The sequence below is a fragment of the Ylistrum balloti genome, unplaced genomic scaffold (genome assembly GCF_031769215.1).
Source record: "Ylistrum balloti isolate Yb309-2 unplaced genomic scaffold, AGI_CSIRO_Ybal_v1 Utg370886, whole genome shotgun sequence".
Lineage (NCBI taxonomy): Eukaryota > Metazoa > Mollusca > Bivalvia > Pectinida > Pectinidae > Ylistrum > Ylistrum balloti.
This window is the reverse complement of record NW_026782504.1, coordinates 90,857-110,000: the sequence shown is the minus strand read 5'-3', so window position 1 is coordinate 110,000 and position 19,144 is coordinate 90,857.

The following is a 19,144-nucleotide window of genomic DNA, read 5'->3' as shown; positions in this document are numbered from 1 at the left end:
TTAATGAATTAATCGCTATTTGTTTTTATATCTAGAACAATTCTATAGCCCCTTTTATCTTCACGAAAATGCAATTGATATTTTTTTTGCATTACAATCATAGATTATAATATTCCAAAACAAAAATAAATCAAATAATTAAATAAATAAATAGATAGATAAATTAAATGTACAATTCTATAGCCCCTTTATCTCGCTATTGATATTTTTTCTGATATTTACATATATTCCGTCGTGCTTTAATCAGTATTTCAAAGGTAAGGCCTTACACAGTTACAAAATGTTTGACATGGCGGTACTCTATATACACGCGCCTTAGCAGGTGTATTTGTTATACCCGACTTGTAAGGTGTTCTGATGAAAGAGGCTGATTTTCACTATCCTATAGTCTTGTTCCCATGTTCTATCCAGATCTTTGTAGCTCACGGCTCCAACAATTTTTAAAATCTTCCATTACATATTTTTTTTCACGCGGTATTTTAATTTCTTTGAGAATACTTATTTTATGTCTATATTTATGTATTGTTCTTCTAAATTAATTAAAATTCTGTCACCTTGTGTAGACATTTGTGGATATGAGATATAGTTTGTTGAATCCGTTACGTGTAATATCACACATCCCTGGTCTAATTCAGTATTCCATTTAAAAGGAAACCATCGAAGTGCATATTGGAAACAGCTTGATCAAATCTCACAAACAAGTACCAGAAAGTTTAACAGATTTAGTGCTTGTTATATAAATCACTTATGAATGAATTTAACTTCAAACTTTAGAGCCTTCAAATTTCTATGTTCAGAAAGAAGGGAAGACAACTCTTTCAGCTCTAAGACCATGTCATAGATTAACGCTCTTTGAAAGAAGGAAGGCGTTTTAACTATAACAAAATAAAACACGCACAATAAGAACATCAATTGATTTAGTTTTGTTACAATTTTTGAGTGAATGTTACCATGACATCAATTGTTGTCCCCGACGGCTTTTTATGCGTCCTTTGTCGACGCTTATAACTGCATTAAGGAGAAGAAGACGAGGAAAAAGAAGAAGAACTTTAAATTTGATGTTATTGTGATTTCTTAAACGATTCCTTAAATTAGCTTACCCTTCCGGAACATCTGGTTTTTAATTTGTCTTTTTACTTGTTGTTATTTCTTTTCGTAGATTTTAGAGTTTTCTGTGAAAATCTTATTTCGCCATCGTTTCATTGAATTTTACTACGAATTAGTAGTATTATATCGACTGTTATTTTCTTTTTTCGTTTGTAAATAAAAAGCGATTATGTCCAAGAAAGTAAATTAATAAACTGGAAATTCAGCGAGTGTGAGTTATAGAAATTAGACAAGATTTATAGAATAAAACCTGATTAAGTTACGTATGTGAGATTTCTCTAATGATATATAACACAATAAGCAGTCGTGATCACGTTTTTGTCCATTGTTTTTCTTTTTACTATTTGGTGTACGATGATAACCAAACTCTATGAACTCTCTTTGTAGTCCTTAGTTTCGTACCAATGGACTTTATTTAGTTTCGTATCATTCACCTTTGTTTAGTTTAGGATCAATGACCTCTTGCGACAAGAAAGAAATCAACAATGAAATGATACTTTCAAGAAAAAAAAAATCAATATAACTGTAAGCGGCAAAATGCTCGTGATTTTATTTTTGTTTGTGTATTGTAAGCTATAAGTTGAGAAGGTCACAGTAATGTAAATAATCACAAACAATTTTCCGGCAGTTTTTATAGTATGTTTTTATAGTATATCACCTTAAAACTGATAAAATTCCTCATCATTTTTTAAAAGTTATTTGCAAGATACCAAGAATCAAAGTCATGATCAAAACATTTTCTTTTCAATATTTCAAGCTAACTAGGATTTTTGATAAAAATGTTTTAATGTCCTTTTTGTTATAATTCTATGTATCGAATGCTTTGTTTGTTTCTGTCACTTCTTTTTGTACTGATAAAAAAGGCACATGTTACCTTTTAATGATAACCACCCACCGCTGTATTGACTTTAAATTGCTATTTTTCAGTGAAGTTTGCCGTGGAGAGTCATGTACAAGAGCTCTTCACATCAAAGAGTCGATTCGGACAAAGCAACTCCCGTTGTGTCGACGGTGGTTGAGCCTCCGGGGCGAAACGTCTTTGACTCTGAAGTGGATATGAAGTGGTTTAAGATTGATCACAAATTCCTTTTCATATATGGAAGCTCATGCCTGAATATAGCTACAGTATACTGGCGAGTACATTATGTACATTATACACATTATACACTGTATATTAATACGAGTGCTTTGAACTTTTCAGATATATGGAAGCTCATGCCTGAATAATATAGCTACAGTATACATTATACATAGTACATTGTACACAGTACATTATACACATTATACACAGTACATTATACACAGTACATTATACACAGTACATTATACACAGTATACACAGTACATTATACACATTATACACTGTACATTATACACAGTACATTGTACACAGTACATTATACACATTATACACAGTACATTATACACAGTACATTATACACAGTACATTATACACAGTACATTATACACTGTACATTATACACAGTACATTATACACAGTACATTATACACAGTACATTGTACACAGTACATTATACACTGTACATTATACACAGTACATTATACACAGTACATTATACACATTATACACATTATACACTGTACATTATACACAGTACATTGTACACAGTACATTATACACATTATACACTGTACATTGTACACAGTACATTATACACATTATACACAGTACATTATACACTGTACATTATACACAGTACATTATACACAGTACATTATACACATTATACACAGTACATTATACACAGTACATTATACACAGTACATTATACACAGTACATTATACACAGTACATTATAAACAGTACATTGTACACTCTACATTATACACAGTATACACAGTACATTATACACATTATACACATTATACACATACATTATACACATTATACACAGTACATTATAACAGTACATTTATACACACAGTACATTATACAACAGTACATTGTACACTCTACATTATACACTGTACATTATACACAGTACATTATACACTGTACATTATGCACAGTACATTATACACAGTACATTATACACATTATACACTGTACATTATACACAGTACATTATACACATTATACACATTATACACAGTACATTATACACATTATACACAGTACATTATACACATTATACACAGTACATTATGCACAGTACATTGTACACTCTACATTATACACAGTACATTATACACAGTACATTATACACTGTACATTATACACAGTACATTCTACATTGTACATTATACACTGTACATTATACATTGTACATTATACACAGTACATTATACACTGTACATTATACACTGTACATTATATATGGCATATCTGTTAAACGTATCATTTAAAGGCGTTGTAGACACAAACATAATGCTTTAGTGGTTTTCGTCCAGTAAACATATTGATTTCATTTCGACACACGATATGCTTAATCCATGGTTTCAGTTTTATTTGATAATCAAAGTTGAATGAACGCTCAAGACGATCTTAAGTAGGAAATACCCGATCTATCCAATTAGTACATGGTTGACATTTGCCTACAAATTGTTTAAACTGTTAACAGAGTCCCATGAGTATCAAAAAGAATTTCAATATTTGGTTAAAATGATTATCAGTCCTATGATAAATTACAGCTGCAGTATATCAATTTAACTTTTTGAACAAAATTTCAAGTTGAATGAACTAAACATAAAACGAAAAATTAATTTTGATTAAATCAAAATCAATATTTGGTGTCATTGACCCGATGATTTAGGTGATCAGGGACGGAACATGTAGCGGCCGTGATTGTAACAATTGTGACAATTTTACCACATATATACAACATAAGGATCCAACATACTATATCTCATTAATTTATGGGCGGATGCTTCGGAAGACAACTGTGATATATTGTAAAGCCTGTTACATTTAACGCCTCCTATTAACAAATGCTCTCCGACATTGGTTTCTTCATAAATTTGTATATACGTGAGAAGCTTATTTTTGAGAATTCTGTTAGAAGCTAAAAGGACATTTTTACATGGATGTCTTAAAATGGACAAACTATTTCTCAATCGAATTTACTTTCGCCTATCCATTTTACGTAATTTTATAAATTTTCCAAAATAACGAAAAAAAATAGCTGAAAATAGCCTTTACAGAACTGACAATTTCTCAACAAGTCCATAGTTTCTCTGACTAGGATCAGCTGTTATTCTGTCTTAAGAATATACCGTTTTACTAAGCTGATGCTCGATGATGCATTTCACATGTACGTGTCCTTCATATATCCTTTAACACCCATTGTCCCTATATTGACTTAAATTTGACTACACCTGTTAACATAACATTGACGGATCTCTTTCATCCTCGCCTTGCTATCATCTGTGTACCGGTTTTGTTGATCCTACCTGCCTGTTATCTACACAGGTATATACTAAAGACTTACCTGTAGGTATATAATAATGCTCTATAAAGGACATAACAACCAAACATTTCGCATGTTACACAGCACACTGTAGCTTATAGGCGACACAAACATCTAAATATATCAAACTTCAGTAAGTATAGACTTAATCTCAAGAGGTAATTTGGCAAACTTGACGGCTACAGAACCATATGCGATCCTGAAAACGCGTTTCCTTCAGAAACTCCTTGAAGCCACGGCTAATGTGAACGATACTCATGTCTGTTTTGTCATGTTCAAGATTAATATTTTTGTGTTTATTATATCTATTTTCACTTAAAATGGTATTATTCGAAAAGACAGCCTTATCAATGTCCAATTAAATGCTCTTTCCCCCATTAAATTCTATAGGCCGAATATTTCTCAATAGTAGTAAAATATTGAGTAATCGAAATACCAATGTAACTACATCATACAGCTGTTTCGTCCTTCTAGAATTTAGAATTTGCCGTTGGTTCTTGAGGCCTAAATAGCTTGAAATAAAGATAAGAAAAATAGATTCGAGTGGGGAGAAAATGTAGTGAATCTAGGTTCATTCACTGCGTGAATCAATAAGATTTGTAAACTTCTGATTCACCATTAAAATATCACAGATTAACTTCTTGTCGAAAATTTGACGTAATTGTCCTCAAATGGCTTCATGGACTCCATGATGACTATTGATAGACGGAGATGTGGCCCATTAAGTGTCAAATGCGTGTTGATTATTCTCCAACCTATTCATAAATCATGGAATTACCTGTGAAACAATTTAATTTGCAGTTTGATTACTAATATCAAAAAAAAAAGTTTTTTCTTGGAAACTTCAAAACGAACCACAACATAGATAATTTTCAAAGTACATATATTTCGCGATTATATTTTATCGTTTAATATTATGGAAATAATAACCCTTCCAGAAAATCAAACTTTAATTCCGTTATAAAACTCCTGATATGTCCGTGTAACAATTGGTTTCCTAAATTTATGTGTCAATGGCTTGATCTAGATGGACATATTAACAGCAAGACAGAGCTGTATAACGCCGGGCAATTTATTGTATAAAATTGCTCTTGAGTTTTGTCTTTAGTGTTTTAACTTATTCAATGGATATGTCATTTATTTGATTCATTTCAACAAGTAAGCATTTGATAAATACGTAAATTGCTAAACAGCATAGTACAATTGTTGTACACCCGTATATGTGACGGTATTAATCCAACAGAAATTTAACATTTGAATAACAAGGAAAATTTTAAATCTATGAATCTGTTTTTTCGTGAAGAATAAAAATATGTCTTTATATTTGAACAGTTTAATAAAATTAAATAATATTCATATAAACAGACATCATAAAGAAATATTATATTTGTAGTATAAAGGTTTTTGATGAGTAGTAAAATGTATGTATTTGTGTACTAAAATTAATCAAATATAGTTGAATACTAAAATATTTAAACTCTATTGGGTTATTCATATGACATGTATGAGGTAAAGCACAATTATGAATTTAAAGACGTGTTACATACAAGTAGGAAATGAAATGCAAATTGTAAGTAGTGGAAGAGAAACTAGCAGAAGAGGTTGAATGAAAAAACCTGCGATTGAACTCATATCAACCGTTCGTTGGTGAATATCCGAGCATGTTTACAATATCCTTTCATTATTGTTGGATTCCGTCTTGTATTATAGGAGGTCTGATATTAATCATGGAAGACTCAATAAGGTCCAATGCTATCTACTCATAGGGTCAAACACAATATGACCTTTGTACTAATGTAAACATATTAACCAGACTTAAATACCATGATACACTGTAAGTTCATTTGAAAATATCTAACATAGATCATAACCGTTAATTCTCTACTCAACAGTCTCTATTTGTCATCGACACACAGTCAATGAGATAAGCCAACAGTTTGAGATAATTTAATCTCAAGCACAGAAAGTGAAGTAGAACACTATCAGATAAAACAAGCATATATATTATATATTACACCGGTATGTGTTCTTTTTAAATATTTACTTCTAACGGTAATTGGATTTGATGATTTTACCAAGCAGTGAATTTCTGACTAAAGAAGCTAAATATTTCTCAATTCCTTAATATATTGTTTATAATTTATGTTGTATTTGCTGAGCGATAAATACAACATCCACTTTTCTATTCATATCTTCAAAAAGGTACTGAGCAATATTGCTCGCTTATTAAGTCAGGAGTTCGATATCTGCGACTTTTTTCGTTTGACCTAGATTACTTTAAAGGTATAAATCATCGCTGAGAAAATTCGTATTATTACCTTGTCACATATGGGATGTCATAAATTCTCTTTCTACATTTCTGGCAATATACTGACGCACATAGTAGTAGTACAGTGTACATGTTTCATGGTAGGCAGTTTCATCATATGTCAATGTCCAGTGTAACCTGAGAAATATTAATTACAGATCTCATGCTATATATACAACAACAAAATGTCAACATAATGATAATCCAAAAGATATTTTCATAAAACTAAGGCAAAATAGGAACAAAAGAAAGAATTACACGGAGACTCCTGGAAAAAAATGCAAGGAGAATAAGACCAGGCATTCCGAAAGAGTGAGCGTCTTCTGCTACATCATCCGCCATGTAAATTCAAGTTAAATCCAAGAAAGTAATGTCAGGTTCTTAAATAGGAACAATGTATAAAACAACGGAACCAACAAGCAAACTGACATCCAGCTGCATATCACAAAAGGAAAATTTCTCAATATCTCTAGATCATTATTCCCGTGTCAGCTTATGTGGAAAATTCTGACAAAAACATGCAGAGTGTGGAAATAACTACAAATGTTTAGAAGACAAAGTATTTATCTACTTCATCGTTAATACAAAAAATGTACATTCCAGTAAATACAGATACTATGTCTAGTCTCAGGAAACCAATCATACATTCTCACTCAAATTATAACACGTACAAGATCTTGTTTCTCAACAGTTAAATCTATATTATGAATTCAGTTATATATGATAATTATCATATACATTTATCCTTAATTGATATCAATTTATTGCCTAATTCTAATGAACAACGGGATCGGTTTTGCGACTTATCAGATTGTTTCTTATAGGTACGAAGCTGCATTATTTTCTATGGTTATTCCCAACGCTTAATTAAGTTTACCTATGTGATTACGAATCCTTTCATGTGTCTAACTACCTTGTTTAATTAATTATTTTTTTATTTCATATTAGAAAAAAAAATATATATCGATAGCACCTGCACTGGTCTACGGTGAATGCTAATGGAGAATTGATAAATATCCTAGAAAAGTAAAAAGTGTTGATTATATTGTATACCTACAAAGTACTTATAAGGTAATGATTCCGTGATGTACCCTTACAGTGAAAGGTAGAAATAAGCTCTCATATTACTTCAAAATCAACCTTTGGTCTATTCAATTGTAGTTTTATGGAAAATTTACGGTACCTACCTGGAAAAGACCACAACTATATGACTTTGCCCTTGGGTCAAATATATCCTGTATATCTACCATGTATTAAGCTCTTACCTGTGACCAGTATCTAACAAACAATTTAGAAAGTAAAAAAGGCATGAAAAGTGAATTTGTCGTGAAGTCGAATACTTTAGTGCATACACTTCAAGCGATAACTTTCAATTAACAGTCAATTTGGACAAAAGCCAAACACGAAAATAATTCAGATCAGTCGGGGAAAGCGTTTCGTGGATTGAATACACACAATGAATAAGAAAATCTTTGATAATTGAATTCCTGCATGTAAATCGAGAATGTGTCCGACCTCTAAGGTCAGAGTTACAGACACGTTATGGAAGAAGATTAGAGACGAGAGACATTCCTCATACCCAGTCACACGCGTAAAATTAGTCAAGTAATTCTATGTAGATATTTACGAGATACTTTCACCTTCAATGGATTCTTTGAACATTCTGATATCTTACCTTTTTGGGGAACATTTGATCACTTCTATGGATTTCCTCTGAAAACCGCTTATTGACTTAAAGATCCTCTATGAATTGTTTTATGACGAAGATGAAAGAAATATGTTTTTGGTTCCCCCAGTAATCTGTTAGTACTAACTTTGATTTTATTCGGAATTAATTAGGATGTCTAGTAATAAAGAACACAATAAGTGATTTCCCAAGGTACAATCTGTAAATATAGAATCACACGTTATTATCTTGCCATCATGTCTTTTTTCATTAAGTCAACGTTTGCGGTCATATGCAGGCGACTATTGCAGGAGTATACCTCACTAACTATATTTACAATAATAAACGTTATAAATCTTACAACAATTGAGAACAAGTTATATCAGCTTGTATTGTTCACTCCTGGCCCGGATGTAAGAGCGCGAGGAAACAAAGTACCCCGGGAAATCCCATGTTGGATTCGAACCCCGGACGGCGAGGTGAAATGGGAGTGCGTTACAATTGCACCACTCGACTATCACATGTGGTGAAAGGAAAGGAATAAAGAAATTTTGTATGAATTAATTTGTGGGATGAACATTTTAAGGGGATTTTTCTTACCTAGAGTTCTTTTTTAGGGGAGACATTCTTTAATCAGATTACTAATCTTGGAGTACATTACGGTTATTTTCACATTTATTTTGTTTTCTGTTTATTTTACATCTGCTTTCAAATATAGTAAATTTATCTAAAATAGCAGATTGATTCAATAATACAATAAACTTTCCCCACGAATCCACCAACTTTTTGATATCTGTATTACGGATTAACAAGGAGGAAACAGCTGAATGAATTTTTATCTTGGTCCATTGATAGAGATGTTATCCAAATTTATTTTACAGATCATCGTTGAAAATGACATGTTTATTTTATCAATGATTAATGTTCATTATCAGGAAAGCCAAGGTGGTCAAGTTCACTTCTATTGTCCATTACAGCTGAAATTGTTTTCGATTAAAATAAAAGTTCTATGATTCAATTTTCATTTGTGATAAAATTAATAATCAGCTTCACGCATGATAGATAACAGAAATGAATATTGAATTAAAGAAAAGTCCATTAAGGTATATTTAGACATGATTGTTACGAATAGTTTAATTCACTTTTAACTTAGAAGTATTTTTAAATAAAATTTCAGATAATCAAGTTTTTGCTATTACAATTCTTTGTTGTGTACTTCGAATCGAGAAGTATAGGGGCAGCTTATCAGGATTTTGTCAGGATGAAAATTTGAAAATTTATCATTTTTCGGATTTTCGCATATCTGTTGACCCTAATTTTTGCTTTCTTGGGTTTAGCTTTTTGAACGGAATGGATACGATGAAAATATCCGACCTGATAATTCTAAATTTGTGTTATCAAAATCCCGCAAGATGACAAGGCTTTCTAATATCTGTCCATTGTTCTGCGATGAAGCAAGTCATCACAGGTGCGGTGTGATGAAATCGCAAATTTTTGTCGGAGTATGGAAATTGACTTTGATCATCAGGCGAAAATCTGGATCAACAATTACATACATTAATATTATACATTTATTTCCTATTTTGTATTCAAATAAAGTTTTAATCTTTCAATCAAACTCTTGGGTTTCCTGTGCGTAGTTTTGAAGCTTGGTAAGTACACATCACTCACCTAATACATACATGTACATCCGTACACTGTGACAGTTACAGCCAGCCAAGCATAACTGACCACACACTTTAATGTTAAAATACCTGGCGTCAATTTCATGAAATCCTTCAGCAAAATCGTCAAAATATAGCTTGGGAATAACGAAGATTTTTCTTTAAAAAAACAAGAAGGAAACGATTTTATTTAAAACAAACAAACAAGAAAATACTAATATGTCAACTTAATCATAATCCAAACTCAAATTCAATAAAAGTAGGGCAAAATATGAATAAAAAAACAAAAATAAAACCATTTACACGGATACTCGGAAAAGGTAAAAGGAGAATAAGACCAGTTGCTTCGGAAGGGCAGGCGTCGTCTGCTTCATCGACGAAATCCGTCATGTAAATCTTGGCCGACCCAAGTAAGTAATGTCAGGCTCTCAAATAGGAACAATGGATACAACAACGGAACCAACAGGCAACTTAACGAGCATCAAACACGTCTAGCTTCACACGAAGAAATAGAATATCTCTCAATGAGATCACTAAGACGACCAGAAAACTTCCCCATATTTTTCATCAACTTGCATCTTTTGAAACACTGTGTTAGGGGTTTGCCTGTCTGTTGACGACTTCTTGCAAGAAAATCGTGAAAATGGGAACAGGCCCTTAAATATCGAATCAACTGTGACATGTAAACACCTCGAAGATACATTTGCAATCTAGACATGTCAAAATCGAAATATGACAATTGAAAATGAAAACAATAAAACAACGGAAAATTGAAATCATCATTCTTATGATACAGCTCTCCATGTTTGTTTCGTTTTGAGGAAAAGATCGAGATAAGCGGGTAATGTAGAAGAGTCTGTCGTGTCCTTATTTGCAATTTCTGGTGGGTATTTACCATGAAAGTTGTCAATAAATTTCTTGTTATTTAAAGAAAAGACGTCGTCACTATATCTGAACGTGAAATTAAACAACTTTGCAAAGCATTTGTGACCTGTTTTAATGACTCCTCAATAAATTCAGCCTTGTATGTCAACAAAAACCAATCAGGTAACAGATGGGAACAGTGAGTTTCCATAGGTATGCCAATAGTCTGTTAGAAGACTAACAAACTAGACGAAGATGATGTCACCCACAAACATGATCATTTGTTATGATTTCGTCCACCGTATGCATCTTCTCTGGTTTGGGTGTATTTTTCAGGATCTGAGCTTAAACATAGCTCACAAATATATATATATATATATATGTACTGCCCTTTTCCTTTCATGGAAAAGAAAGCTTAAGGCGAAACGAACAAATGAGATATTTACACGGAGACTCCTGACAACGTACAAAACATTTAAGACCAGATGATACCGGAGGGTATGTCTTCTGATTTGTCGACGAGACCCAAAACCTAAATTATGATTTCTTTACAACTCTATATATTCCTTTCAAAAATCATAAAATAAGGGGAAAATTCTGCCATAATGTCTTCTTCAGATCTATTAGTGACGTGATCACAAATAAACCTGGACAAGGTTATTCTTTCCAATGTGAAATATTTTAGACACTGAAAGGAACTAATTTCAACTTCTGAATGTTGTATATATAGCAAACTTTCCTGATGCGCTACTTCAGCATTGCGCTTATTTACCAAAACCATTTTATTGCTTTCTATGCGAAAATAAGAACGTATACAATACCTTTAAAAAGATAGAAGAGTTAATTTTTGTATCACAATTATCAAAAACGTCATCATATTATGGCTTTTATGTTTGTTAAAACTAAGAAATCTTATTCGTTGACCTATCGTTTCGACTCTGAAACCAGTTTTAGTCATTGTTTGGCTCTACTGCATCCGACTCTCAATATAAATCAAAAGTCGTTATTCAGTTGACTGTGGGTCTTTTGTACAATATTTCAAAATGTTACGTGGTTTTTGCGATATGAGATATCCTAGTCAGTGTTTCTATTGCTGTTTAGTGTTGTTGACCAAAGATTAGGAATTGTTTCTAATTGTAAACGATACGGAATAAAACAGACAGCAAGTGCATTTCCTCTCATATACATGTAACCTCAGTTTCTGTTAGGGAATTACCTAATCAACTTTTAATTTAAAATTTGTCTTCATGCACACGTGTCGACAACTTGGATTTTATTTTCCAGTACTTTTTGACCTTAGAGACAGAAGTGAAAGAGCTGTTGAAATTTGTACTGAGTATTTTTATTATTATTACATTATATGTATCGTAGAATTCTGGTGGTGAAGAGAAAGGTGTCTTGGTATCGTACAACTATAGGATGCATCTCTGTATAACTTAGGAGACGATGACTGTTGTCAGATACGGAGTGAAGGTACAGAACGAAGGTATGTACCGAAATATGTTACAGCTGATAAAAAAACGACAATGACCTCACCTCTCAATCATAACCCCAAATTGTGTCACGCTAAATTTAAATTGTTCGGAACAAGAATCACTTCTTATTTGTTAAAAGAGGTGTTTAATGATACAGATATTTTCATAGTGTTTGATTTTTGCTTGAAGAAATACTTTGATGACATAAGTGAATATTCTTGATGTGCTGGTATTTGTGGCTGGTAAACTACCGGTTCTACAGCTGGAATGTCCATTACAGTCGGGAGCTATTACTGGGATAACGACAGTAAGCACTTGTAGATTTAATCTTTAAGGCAATTACTTGGTAGTTAAGGGGCCACTTGTAGATACCCGGGAATCAGCGGGTGTATTAGGTGGTCAGGGAATACTTTTATTGGTCAATCTTAACGTAATCCACGTGGTGATGTTTTTTACGGATATTTGATGTCAAGGCAACGAAATAAAGTACTGTTATCATACATCAAAATTCTTTGATTTTTTTCCCTGTAAATGTCACTTTTAGACCAGTACGGGTGATTACGTTTTATCAGATTTCAATGTACACACCAAAGGTGACAATTGTTTTTAAGATTTTTTATAAGATGACTTCGTTCTGAGAGAGGAAAGATTATTGTAGATAGCCACGGGAGATCTTGTGAAGATGTGTTACTAGGTCGTACAACAGATGGTGGTACACAGGTGTCACCACGATAAAACGTGTTGAAGGCTTTCCTCTTAAATAAATTTACAAAATTGAAGTATTAAGGTTACATTTTGTTTCAAGGTGAGATTTTTTATGACTAAATGATGATACACCTGTCCCAGGTAAATAGGGCTAATAGATGTGTCCATTTCACGGGTAAATCTAGCATAAGCGTTATTTACAATTTCATTGGTCAGGTGGTGTAACCATAACGACACAGATATATGAATGTTGTGACTTGCTAATCAGGAGACTGTCGTTGAGTAGATAATCCGGAAAATCGAGTGATACACTGTAAACTACTTAATGTTTGTGTGTTTTTATTTCAGTCGATTTTATGTCTTCTCCTTATCCACAAACAATATGTATATATAAATTCATTGGGCTATACGTATCTATCATATTAGTACTCTTTAAAAATAAATCGAAAATACAGCATTGCGAAAATGTATTATTTTGTAAAGGATAATAAAGGCAATACCGACAGAGAGTGCTGGATAGCGTATACCGGAAGAACAAAAATGAACATAAAACAGCGGAAATAGTACAGAATAATAAGACTGTTCCGGAGGGATAAGCGTCTTTTGCTTAATCGACGCCACCCACTATGTGAATTCAGAACTATCTAGAATATTTTGGTAATAGTTATGATATGTCCTTAAAATCAAAAATAAATACAATTAAGCTTTCACATGAGAAATAAATTTAATAATAACATCTATTGCTCTAGCCATCAGACCCTAGACATACCAACGAACATCAGTCCTTAGACATATTAACGAAAATCAGTCCCTAGTCATACTAACGAACATTAGACCCTATACATACTAACGAACATCAGACCCTAGACATACTAACGAACATCAGTCCCTAGACATACTAACAGACAACAGTCCCTAGACATACTAACGAACATCAGTCCCTAGACATACTAACGAACATCAGACCCAAGACATACTAACGAACATCAGACCCTAAACATACTAACGAACATCAGTCCCTAGACATACTAACGAACATCAGACCCTAGACATACTAACGAACATCAGTCCCTTGACATACTAACGAACATCAGACTCCAGACATACTAACGAACATCAGTCCCTAGACATACTAACGAAAATCAGACCCTAAACATACTAACGAACATCAGACCCTAGACATACTAACGAACATCAGACCCTAGACATACTAACGAACATCAGTCCCTAGACATACTAACGAACATCAGACCCTAGATATATTAACGAAATCAGACCCTTGACATACTAACGAACATCACGCTCTAGACATACTTACGAACATCAGTCCCTAGACATACTAACGAACATCAGACCCTAGATATATTAACGAACATCAGTCCCTTGACATACTAACGAACATCACGCTCTAGACATACTAACGAACATCAGTCTCTAGACATACTAACGAAAATCAGACCCCAGACATACTAACGAACAGCAGACCCTACACATACTAAAGAACATCAGACCCTAGACATACTAACGAACATCAGTCTTTAGACATACTAACGAACATCAGTCCCTAGACATACTAACGAACATCAGTCCTTAGACATACTAACGAACATCAGTTCTTAGACATATTAACGAACATCAGTCCCTACACATACTAATGAACATCAAACACCAGACATACTAACGAACATCTGACCCTAGACATACTAACGAACATCAGTACCTAGACACACTAAGGAACATCAGACCCTAGATTTACTAACGAACACCAGTCTCTAGACATACTAACATTAGACCCTAGACATACTTACGAACATCAGACCCTAGACATACTAACGAACATCAGACCCTAGACATACTAACGAACATCAGTCCCTAGATATACTAACGAACATCAGACCCTAGATATACTAACGAACATCAGACCCTAGACATACTAACGAACATCAGACCCTAGATATACTAACGAACATCAGACCCTAGACATACTAACGAACATCAGTCCCTAGATATACTAACGAACATCAGTCCCTAGACATACTAACGAACATCAGTCCCTAGATATACTAACGAACATCAGTCCCTAGATATACTAACGAACATCAGTCCCTAGATATACTAACGAACATCAGTCCCTAGACATACTAACGAACATCAGACCCTAGACATACTAACGAACATCAGTCCCTGGACGTACTAACGAACATCAGTCCCTAGACATACTAACGAACATCAGTCCCTAGACATACTAACGAACATCAGTCCCTAGACATACTAACGAACATCAGACCCTAGACATACTAACGAACATCTTCTTCAAACTACCTTAATCAGTGTTGTCATTTGTTATAATGTCGTTGTGTTTTAAGAAGAGAATTGAATCGGCTACTTTCAACTTTGTGACAGGGTAGACAACTTTTGACGTTGACGACTTCATCCCTTCACATACTGTTCTGACCGGAATTAGACTTTTATTTTAATGGTAACAATTTAATAACTATACTTTAACAAACCTTGAGAACAACTATACAGTATAAACTTTCAATGAATTGATCTTAGTCCCTAACGTTTCTGTGGCAAAGAAAGTATAGTCCTTATGGCTATTGCATAAAAAACATTAATATTTAAAACTACAATAAAGATTTGTGTTCCGTATTTCGATTTTGTTATCTCAAAAATGGTTTCATATTTAGATACTCGCAAAAAGCACATGATGTGCAGTGTAGAAATTGTGATGAAAGCCTCTCTTCCTAGCTGATATACTGTCAGAACATATATGGAATTCTCTTCTGGATTCGTTAAGTGTCCCTCGGCGACTTTTGTTAATAGGTGTTATCGGGTACAGGTCAGTTCTACAGATGACCTTCTAAACGGTCAATATTACAAGAAGTACATGTACACATGAAGTTAAATGTCTGATTTCTATAGTAAAATGACTTGACACAGTATTGTGTGTTTTTAAAGGGCAGGTTTGGCTATCTTCAAACTGCAATGACCACAACCTTACCAGTCAAACGACAACTAATCCTACACACAAAGTCATAACATTGTCCCGGTCTGTAACGTACAAACAATATTACATATATGTGTGTGGCTTTATGTTTTATAATAGTAGATATTTAGTAAAAAAAGAATTAAAATATACAACATAACATCACTAGAAGACTTAAAAGAAGAAAATGGCTGCCTGGTGTCGCTTAATTCATTATTTTGGCTCCTTTGTATTTTATTCTCAATTGTATTGGAAGGTTCTATTCACTTAAATTGTGTATCATTTTTATAATCTAATATATGTACTTTCAAATATCATATTTAAAATTATATATATTATCCATAAGATATAAATACTCAGATGTTATCTAACATCTCATAGAAACAACTTACACATCGGGATTTACAGCTTGTTTAAAACTCGAGAAAACATAAGTTCGTGTTTTTTGAGGTTATTTAGAAACAGTATCGATAGTAAGATAATTTATGATGAATCTCACACATTCTAAACTAAGATCGGTACATACAGATATAGTGGTTTGTCAAGAGAATTATTAGAATAGCGTTCGTTTCGATTCTATTTCCACATACTGATAGTTTCGCTCTTATCAGTAACCATTTGAGCTGTTTTGTTTTCGTTTGTCTGAGAATTAGTAAGGTTCACAGTAAAACTCATAAAAAATATGCCTCCCTATTTTAGATGAATGACTGAAATTTCTACATCCGCGCTTACCAATTACCGTGGCTTAAATACTCAATCTGACGGACAGGGTAGATGAAGTATTGAAATCAGATACTTGTGGAGTGTGTAAGTGTGATCGCCGAGTCCTAACTCTATCTATTTGCACTCCGTAAATTCCTTTGGGCAGGTCAGAACTTAAAGAAAGAAAAAAAATGTGAAAAGTGTGTTGTCTTTAAACACATCTAAACCATTGGTACGAATCATGCTTCAGTGTGATTAGTGACCAATTAATGGACTAATGTGGGCCTTGCTGTTAGTCCCGTCATGGGAGGCCGTAATCAATGGAGGCTTTATCTTCTAATATCCTCTCGCTGGAATCAAAGAATATTCCTTACAAATCAGTCACTGGTTGGCGATGGGTTGAGAAGTTAACAGTTGCCAATTTCACCCTGATCAATTAGCCGATTAGGGTTTCTCTTTTAACCACAACAAAACAGAAATGTTGATTACAAGCTAAAGTTCATTTGAAACACTTAAAATCTCGCGGAGAAAACCGCTAACGAAACGTGATCTCATAGTTCGCGAGATTCATTCGGACGCCCCGCCCCCTTTTAAATCGACTTAAGGCTCTGTTCACTCATATGTAACCTTTAAGAGTTCATTGGTGCCCTATCATAGACGCAGATCTCTCGTGCTTTACATAAAATGTGTGTAATCAACCGTTAGACATGAGGTACAAACGCGAGAAGCGTCGACATGACAGTATTCATCGCTTCGTCCTGGGATATCGGACCTACTGGCCCTCTGTTGATCATTAGGACGTTTAAATGAGAATCAATTCTGTAACAAATACTTCATTGTGGCGGATGACAAAACCTGACCATCATTTTCTTATGCCGACTTCCTTGATGAAATTCGAACAAAAAAGGTTCGACATTTCTTCCACATCGAAAAGCATTTTTGACGTCAACTAAAATATTGACAAATTTATGACATTAAGATTACCTAGTCTTGGAGGCGAACGTTTGATGTCATAAACACTTGGTGTTATTAATGGACTCGAAGCAAGTTGGATATTTTCTTATTCTGCTTCATTCCAAATCAGTTGACATAATTATATAATCTATTACTCGGATTAGATGATATAGTAAACATCGAGTCAACTCACCATAATTCCGGAATTTTGACCCGCATCATATCCGGAACAGATTGTTCAAGTTCAGTATGAGATCATTTATTAGCTATAAGAAACAGTGTATAAAGGACATTTGTGTATATATAAGAAAAGCTAAACGTGGTTCGGGAAATCAATACTTTATATGAAGCTCGATATTAAGAGGAACATTGTAGATAATTTGACATTGAGTTTAACAAAGTATTATACTGAGTATACATGTTTGCATGCTTAAAGAAATGAACTACTTAAGAATCCTTCATTAAGTATTTAAGATATTGAGTTGTGAGGAATTTCGAGTATCATAACGTATAACATAATTATTACATTCAGAAACGAGTGATTTTGAGTATTGGTAATAGGCTGGCCTTATACCGAGTACAGAACGTAGCGGGTACCTGCTGTAATAACGTTGGGTACTGAGTACAGTCACGAGGATATTGAACGAGCCGATATATTGAGTGGCCGTATCGAGTATAGCGACTTACAAGTACTCAGATATTGGGAGTTAGCTATCCTAGGTTAGATACTCTCCCGTTTAAAGATCTTGGTAGTGTGCGGTCACACAGACGCGTCACTAGTATTTACTCTAGATATACCGTGATATGTAGGTGAAAGCTGATGGTCCGATTTATATAAGTAAATGGTATCGCCGTCTGGATGAAGTAAAGTGGATGTCATCGATAGACAAGATACGTGTCATCGTTTTGGTGATTTAGAGGACTCATCGAACTGATGTCAGAGGATATTGGTCTTCAACAGTGATTCATTATAATGATTCGACAATGACGTTGAAAGTTTTTACAGAAGGAATTCAATTGTTTAAATCTAAGTCTCTCATGACTGACTGATCAACGACAGATGATTGCCGAATATAACAGGACAACGACAGAAGTGATGAAACAGAAGATGACAAATCTGACATTTCTACTGACTTTATATCATCCATGTGTACGCTCTATATGAAGTGAGTTTTAGAGGATATCACGGTGATGTGAGAAAAGTTTGACGCGATTGTAAGGTAGAAAATTTAAGAAAAAAACTACACATAATATATGATACTTATAAAATGCAATTCAAGCG